At 34.1% G+C, this 7,644-nt stretch overlaps 1 protein-coding gene across 1 annotated transcript in view; it reads left to right on the forward strand.

Moving 5' to 3' along the window:
* Positions 1-6,662: 6,662 nt before the first annotated feature.
* LOC108972600 (interference hedgehog) overlaps positions 6,663-7,644 on the forward strand; it is a gene marked incomplete at its 3' end in the record, with an annotated part of 228,030 nt that continues 227,048 nt past the window's right edge. The window contains 1 exon segment of the mRNA XM_018939237.1: positions 6,663-7,506.

A 7,644-nucleotide genomic window follows, 5' to 3' on the forward strand; every position in this document is an offset into this window, starting at 1 on the left:
AAACACATTGCAAGTTAAAAAATAAATATATTTTAGAATATTTAATCGCGAATCATGCTTTTGTCATTTAATTTCTCTTAATGCAGTTTATTTTTGCTTTCATCTTCATAAACTAAGACTATCTATGCTTTAACCATTTAAATTCAAATAACATAATATATATATATATTTTCGGTTGCTATTCTACTTAAGTACCTTTAAAGAGGGCTGTAACTTCGAGTTCGACACTGTTAAATGTAACAAGTTTATCTTGCTTCACTGCTTTCAGTACTGTTTGCATAGCTTTTAAGCTATTTATTGAGTTCACCACACTTTTCTCGACAATGCAAGGAAGTAAAATATATTACCATGTGGTGYCATGTAACTGTTTAATAATGTTGTTGATGCTTATGATGAACTGTGTTTTGGCGCATTTCAATAGTTTTCGGATCGAATTTTATTGTTTTGAAGAAAATATAATTACCAATTGAATTACAAAACCAGCTTAATTTTCATATATTTTGGGTGGTTCACTAAATAATTTTGTTTTTAGTGCAATTTAAAAACGATTTTTTTATTGTGTAAAACATTTTATGAAGTTGTATATTCGTGATGAGATGAGAAAAGGTGATCCAATACCTTTTCTCATCTTTCGAGCAATAAATTGATTCCACGCTCATTAAATTTTTGGTCCTTGAAGGCTATTAATTGGTCAAAGTGGTTTTTCACGTCCTAATTTGAGGTGAAGGTTCGCCTAACCAAAGAATTTTAGTCCGAAGTAAAGTGAGAAGTCTGGAGCATATGGTGGGCGTGAYAGAACATCTCATTCAAGCTGCAAAATCTTTTGAGCGGTCATCCAACATGTATGAGTACCCGCATTATCCTGGCGGAACACTTCATCTTTTCTGTGCGTTAATTCTGGCCCCTACTTCTGTGCGACACACAATCAGTCCAGCTGATCATAATGCATTTCAAAATTAAACGTGTTATTGTCGGACAAMAGCTGAAAATAAACGATCCTTTTGAAATCCCACCAAACGGACAACATAATCTTTTTTTTGAAGACTATCGGCCTTCAAAGTGATTCGGGATAGTTCATGTTTTTTAGACCATGACTTTTAAGATTTACATTCTTAAAAATAACACACTTATCACTTTTTGTGGATCACTTTAAAGACTGATGAGCAAATCACGGACACTAATGCAACGAAGTAAATTTCGTTCTGTAGGAACTTGAGGAATTCAAATGTCAAACTTTCAAACCTTACCTGTTGGCTGTTGAAATATGTAAAGGTAAAGTGGTTAAGTGTGAAAAAGTTTAATAAGATCAGCTATTGTCATAACACGAAATTTCTTAGTAAACGACCCAATAACTAAATTTGCAGAAATCACTAAGATCGCTTAAATTTTTCCGCTTTACCTTATTTTTCTCCAAACGGCAGTGCTCGAATTTTTTGCAGTGATTRCTTTTAGGCAAATAATCAGTTCATTATCAAATTTTTCACCATATTCTATAAATAGTTCTCCTTGCAATGATTTACTGACTAAGTTCCAAATTAGCATACAAAATCTAGAACTCATCAATGTATTCAGATAAAACTTGCACAAACAGAGCCTTTGAAGTGTGCCACATTATAATCACAAAGTAATGAAATGTTTTGGACCGATTTCAATATTATTTTCAATCTGTGTGTCAATCTATTTCGACCGATATTTTCGATAAAAAGTTCTCAATRGAAATTGTGGTCCATATATTCAGTATATGGAAGTTTGAAATGTTGTGGACCGATTTTACTACCTGTGTGATATAGATTGACCGATATTTTTGAAAAATTGAAATTTAAATATAATCTTTTCCTAATAATAGTATGTCTGTGTGTTAAAAATAGGTAGAATCGGGTCAACAATTCGCTTAAAACCCATTTACCTAATAAAAATATTTTCGAACTTTCGGATGACTTTACATCGCATATACCGGCCAAGATGTGAGTTATCGCAATGAAAATGAGAGAACGGTGTAGCTTTGTGCCTAAAATGGATAAAATTTTGCGAAAACTTGACCGAGTCCCCATATAACTAATATCACTATTTTCGAACATTTAGGTGACCTTACTCCTGATAGTAYGTTAGATAACTTAATGAAGCACAGAGAGAAAAAAAATAGGTAAAATAGGGTCGGTACTACACCTATATCCCATATATCTAATACAAGATTTTTAAGCTATTCTACGGTGATATATATATATATATCTATATAGATATACTATAATATTAGATAGACTATAGTTTAATGCCAAAACGATGCATCTGAAGGTATTTCCCCGGCTTTTGTTCTGGTAAGTTGCAAGAGTTGAAATGTTACATCCGAGCTTTGCAATTCCTTAGTTGCTTGATTTATGTTGGTTATTGGAGTAGCGAAATAACTTTACTTTTAGCGTCGTCGGAAATTAAATTTGTAGAAATATTTTCCTAAAGTATTTAAATAATTGATATTTCAGTTTCGTTTTTAAAATTCCCCAACTTGCGTTTTTTAAGGCTTTCACATTAGGTATGAACCCTAAATTATTATTTTTTCTAATTTTGAACACTAGTTTGGTTTTATTTATTAACTGTCTCAGTTTGCTCCAATAATAAAGAGTTGATGACACTCTTTGACATGATAAGAAAGATGTAAAACCCTCTTATGTAGTACATCCTTAGGGTTTTGTTCGCCTTGGACTCTATTTAATTTTTTGAGTTTTCCCAAAACTCTACCAAACCAAGAATTTTTGGATTCTGATTGAACTCCATGTTTTACTAAATATTTTGTCTGGTGGTTTCAAGGCCAGTTCTGTGGTCGATTAATGAGCGATGGAAGGGAAGTAGGCTAGATAAAACACTAAGGAAAGGTATAGCAGCGTTAAAATAAAAACTGATCTAGGCAAATGAAATTAAAAACAAGTAAAGAGTGTGTAGGCTTTTATGATATATCATAAGTCAAAATGGATGAATTTCCTTATATCGGATATACGTATTTAGGCAAGGGGATGATTTGGGCTGACTGTATTAAATTTGGACATTACTCTAGTATACTTGAKAACATATWTTCAAGCAATTTTATGAAGATAAATCACACACTGACCAASCATAGTCTGTTAAAGTACCGAAAATCGTTTTAAATGGTATATGGGTCTTCGGGTTAACCGATTTCACGCATCTTTTAAATATCCGGTGGCATTTCCACTATTAGATCATGTTACAGATTATATCCGACTTTTTATTTTACTTTTTCATAAGGGAAYAAAAAGAAGTCGCTCGATTTCAAGTTATGTCCTACGGTAGATTACTCTTCAATCGATATTTTGTGTGCTCGAAAATGCAGTTGTTTCAGTGGTTCGTTTTCCTGATTTCTTGAAAGTCAAATGACAAATAAATGGTTGTATATTACTTAGAATTTACTGTTCTGCATTGTTTCAGKTTTATGGTTTTAGTTTTTCCTACAAATCGGGCAACTATTTGCTTTGAAGTGCTTCGTGCGCGCACAACTTTTGTTGAATTCGGCTCWGCTTGGAACACCCATTCGATTGTTGTTTACTTTCGGACATACCCATATAGCCACGGTTCATTACCTGCCATGATGTCATAAACGTACTTCAAGGCACCGTTTACGTATTCTTTAACCATTTCTCTCCATTTTTTTTTTAAATTTCTCTCAATCCAACGACAACAGTCTTTTTTTTTATCGATTGACAAATTGTGTTGGTATCAACCAGAAAAAGATTGTCTACAATGAAATGTTCATGTAATATTGAATGTATGCTAGTCCCACTAATGTCCATAGTTGTCTCAATCTCACGAATCCCCAATTAGAACGATGTTATTCGATATAGGCAATAAAAGACTCACTGCTCTCTTAATTTCATAGCGATATCTCATAAAAAGATATAAAATCAACCGATACATCAAAAGTCTTTATATTATTCTTATGGGGGCAAGTTTATTTATGAATTTCAATAACATAATATCTCAGAGAATTATCGATATTTTTGCGAAAAAGGGAGCTGTAGGTACTGAAATGCACTTATTCGGTATCTGGGGACTAAAMAAATTGTGATCCAATTTCGACTATTTTCGAATGTGAGATAGCGCACCTTGTAGGAACTACTTGTATATACTTAATTCTAATAACGTTCTTGGACTTCGATTTCTAAATTATATGTTGAAACAATATAATGAAATTTAATATTGTGATATATGAAGTACGCGAGTTTGCCGTCCGATAACACCCATTTTCACAATCTAACATAAGAACGCCAAGATAATATGATGCAGCAAATTTGATGGAGCAAGTTCTGAAATAAAGGATAACAATCAGGCGCGGGCGGTGACCCKCTCTTTTCATCTCCTTTAATCGAAAGATAATCCTGCTCACTCCACACTTAACGGTACTGTTAAAAACATAGACATTAAATTTTAGCGCCGAGATAGTATGAGATAGCTTTATGGGAGCCGGTGTGAAAATTATGCTGGGCGTGGCACCGCCCTCTTCCTTATTTCGGTATACGACTGACCGATTTCGACAAAATTTATTACGTAGCATTCTTCTTACATTCTTATGTCACAGTATGAAAATGGACGAAATCGGACAGTAAGCACGCAAACTTCTTATTTAGCACAATTTTAAATTCCCCTTAATTCGTTCAGCTTCCAATATATAAATCAAGAAGCAATTAATATAACGGGATAAAAYWTTGYACGAATAATGTCTTTAGTGTGTGCCACCTCCTGATCAAAAATTGTTTAAAACTGCTCAAGCACMTACCCTAGGTACCGAATATGTAGGCCCCCGGTATCTATAGTAACGTATGTCAAAAATGGGTTGAATCGTTTCAGTACTTCCCTTAGCCCCCACATGCCTAATATAAAGATGTTCRAGCTTCCGGGTTACTTACCGCATATATATCAAGCCAGTGTGTGAGTTATCTCAACGAAAAGCTGACTTTATATGTTGCTGGGGTTAAGTAAGCACCTTATGTTATTATATTATATTGAACCATTTACTTCCGTGAAATTATCATCATCGAATAAAACATTATGACTGGCATACAGATTCATGGGATTGTGAGTTCAGCTTGAGGTCACAAATTGTTAATTATTGCGAACAATTTTTATAGAATTGATATTACATAAATTGTTTTCATATTGCATTTCAACATTTTGTACAGTACCAATCGGTATACTTGGTTAATCTGTCTTTAAATAAAGCAAATAGATTAGATGATTTTCTTACACATCAGTAGCTAAACATTTGTATGGATTATATAGTGGCTTATGGGAAAATATTTTTAAACTAGATGATGAAGTACTCTAGAGAAATGTTTACTGGAAGTTTGATTGACATAGCTTAATTTTTGGTTTAGGTATATAATTTGATCCTTTTCTGTTGAATGGCTTGATTTGGTCCATCCGCAATACCAACCTTTTCAGAGCAAGGAACACGTGTGCAAAGTATCGCTTGAACGAATAGACGGATGTAACATCCGGGAACCAACTGATCTCGCCATGCTAAACTCGAACGAGATGACCTGAACCCCATTGAAAAATCTTCGTCGAGTAGAGGACCCTTCATTCATCAAATATAACGGCGAAACTGTCCAACAAGCTAGCGTATGGCAACCAAACACGAGCCGAAACTGAAAAAAACCAAAAATCTCTGATTTCCCTGAATGTCATATCAGCTAAGTGTATTGAATTAATCGTTGCTTGTATTGTCTATCTTATTAGTTTGGTCARTACGGGTCAAATTTGATCAGTTACATAATGGGATCTAGAGTTATGTAGTTTTTGATTAGTTTCAGGTGTTACGAACAACCCTTTTAGGAACAAAAGTATTATACTACTTGCGTTAGCCTGCAAGTGTTTAAAAATATCGCGTATATTAATTGAGATATAAATTTATTACGCAAAACATGTGCAACAATACTTCTAAAGTTTAAAAATAATTCTTATAATAAATTAATAGTTCATGAATTTTAATTTAATTAAAAGTTGTTTATACTGTTACACTAGGTCTTCCCTTTAATATATAGGGTTAACTACTTAAAAGTAGCAGTATCCATTATTTAACACTTTTCCGTACCAAACAACTTCATGGAATTTGAAACTGTTTTGCTCTACTGTTTCTATTACCCAACGCACTACATACATATGTACCTACAACAATAAATACAAATGTACATACTTACATTCATACATTCGTACAAATGTAAATACACGAAAACAAGTGCCTACAAACACCAACGACGGAAATGTACCAACGCACAAATGACGAATATGAATCGGAAGTTGAAGCTGTTGACAGCAACAGAAGCACGAATGCCTATTCTCTGCAACAGCATCCGTCGCTGTTAACTAACAGTGTTGTACAAATGCACAAAGTTTGCGCAAATACTGTACGCCCATTGTTGTTGTTATTCCTGGGTATCGTTGCTTTGCAATTGCCGGTTGTTGTTTTAGTTGTTGTTGGCACACTTCGTGCGCATTGCTTGTTTTGAACGATTTCATCGGCAACAGCAACACCAAGAACGGCTACAACAGCAGCAACATCCACAGCAGCTGTTTGCTCTGCAGGCGCTGCAGCATCCTCCGCAGTTGACGTACGTTCAGTGCTTCAGTACCAATTCGGACGTCAGAGTAAACGGTAATCAGTCGGTAAATAAATAAAGTGAATTTTTCTTCTAACTTTTGAAGGAGTTGAAAGTGAAACTCTGTGTTGCACGCGTAAATACAATTCGTCGTAAATTTAAATAAATGCAAATATTAAACATTGAATTTTTGCTTGCAACAGTCGCGTATAAAATAGAAATATATATAGCGTTGTGCGAGTTAAACTATTTGTCCAGTTGTTTGCATTCGGCAAGTAAATGTAGCGGCATAGTTATATTCGCTGCTGAAGTTTAATTAAATTTAGTTAAATTAGTAGCAATACATACATATACATACAAGTGGATTTTACATTTTTTTTCTTCAAATTAAACTATAAAAAGTGTTCCTCAACTAAATAGCAAAATAAGTTGTACGAAAATTTCTTCGTGTAGTGTCACACTTGTTTAGAAGTGCCAGCGCAAAGGTTCGTCAAGTCTTTCGCGTCGCTGCGCTTTAACGTTTCTTTCGTAGTCGCAGTGCGATTGTGTGGGCGTCGTGCATGTTGATACGCGTGCATGCGTGCGGCGCTTTGTGATTTTCGCGCATTTTCTCCTTTGCCAAACTGTTGATTGTGATTTGTCATGATTTTGTATGTACATCCGTGTTGCGTTTGATACACTGGGAGCTGCGTTAGAAAATTTCGTGTGTCACTGCTGTTATTATTTTCAATTTAAGCTTGGCCTCTTTGAGATTTTGGTGGCTCGTTGGCAATTCCCATACTTTTGCTTGAATAAAGTGTGATTTTTTACAACAATAAATGCGCAAGTCATTCGGTGAATTAAGTGAATAAAGCAAAGTGATAACAAAAGGCGTAAGAATTTTGAATATTTTATTATATTTAAGGTAAGCTGCAGTGATGATATGTGAAATAAGAATTTTTAAATGTGTATAAATAACATGCATTTGTATTTACTTGTAGTATGTGTAAGACGATTTTTACCACTTTATAGCGAAGAGAAATATATTTTATGTATGTATGTA

This window comes from Bactrocera latifrons, unplaced genomic scaffold, assembly GCF_001853355.1.
Source record: "Bactrocera latifrons isolate USDA-ARS-PBARC rearing strain unplaced genomic scaffold, ASM185335v1 scaffold_41, whole genome shotgun sequence".
NCBI lineage: Eukaryota > Metazoa > Arthropoda > Insecta > Diptera > Tephritidae > Bactrocera > Bactrocera latifrons.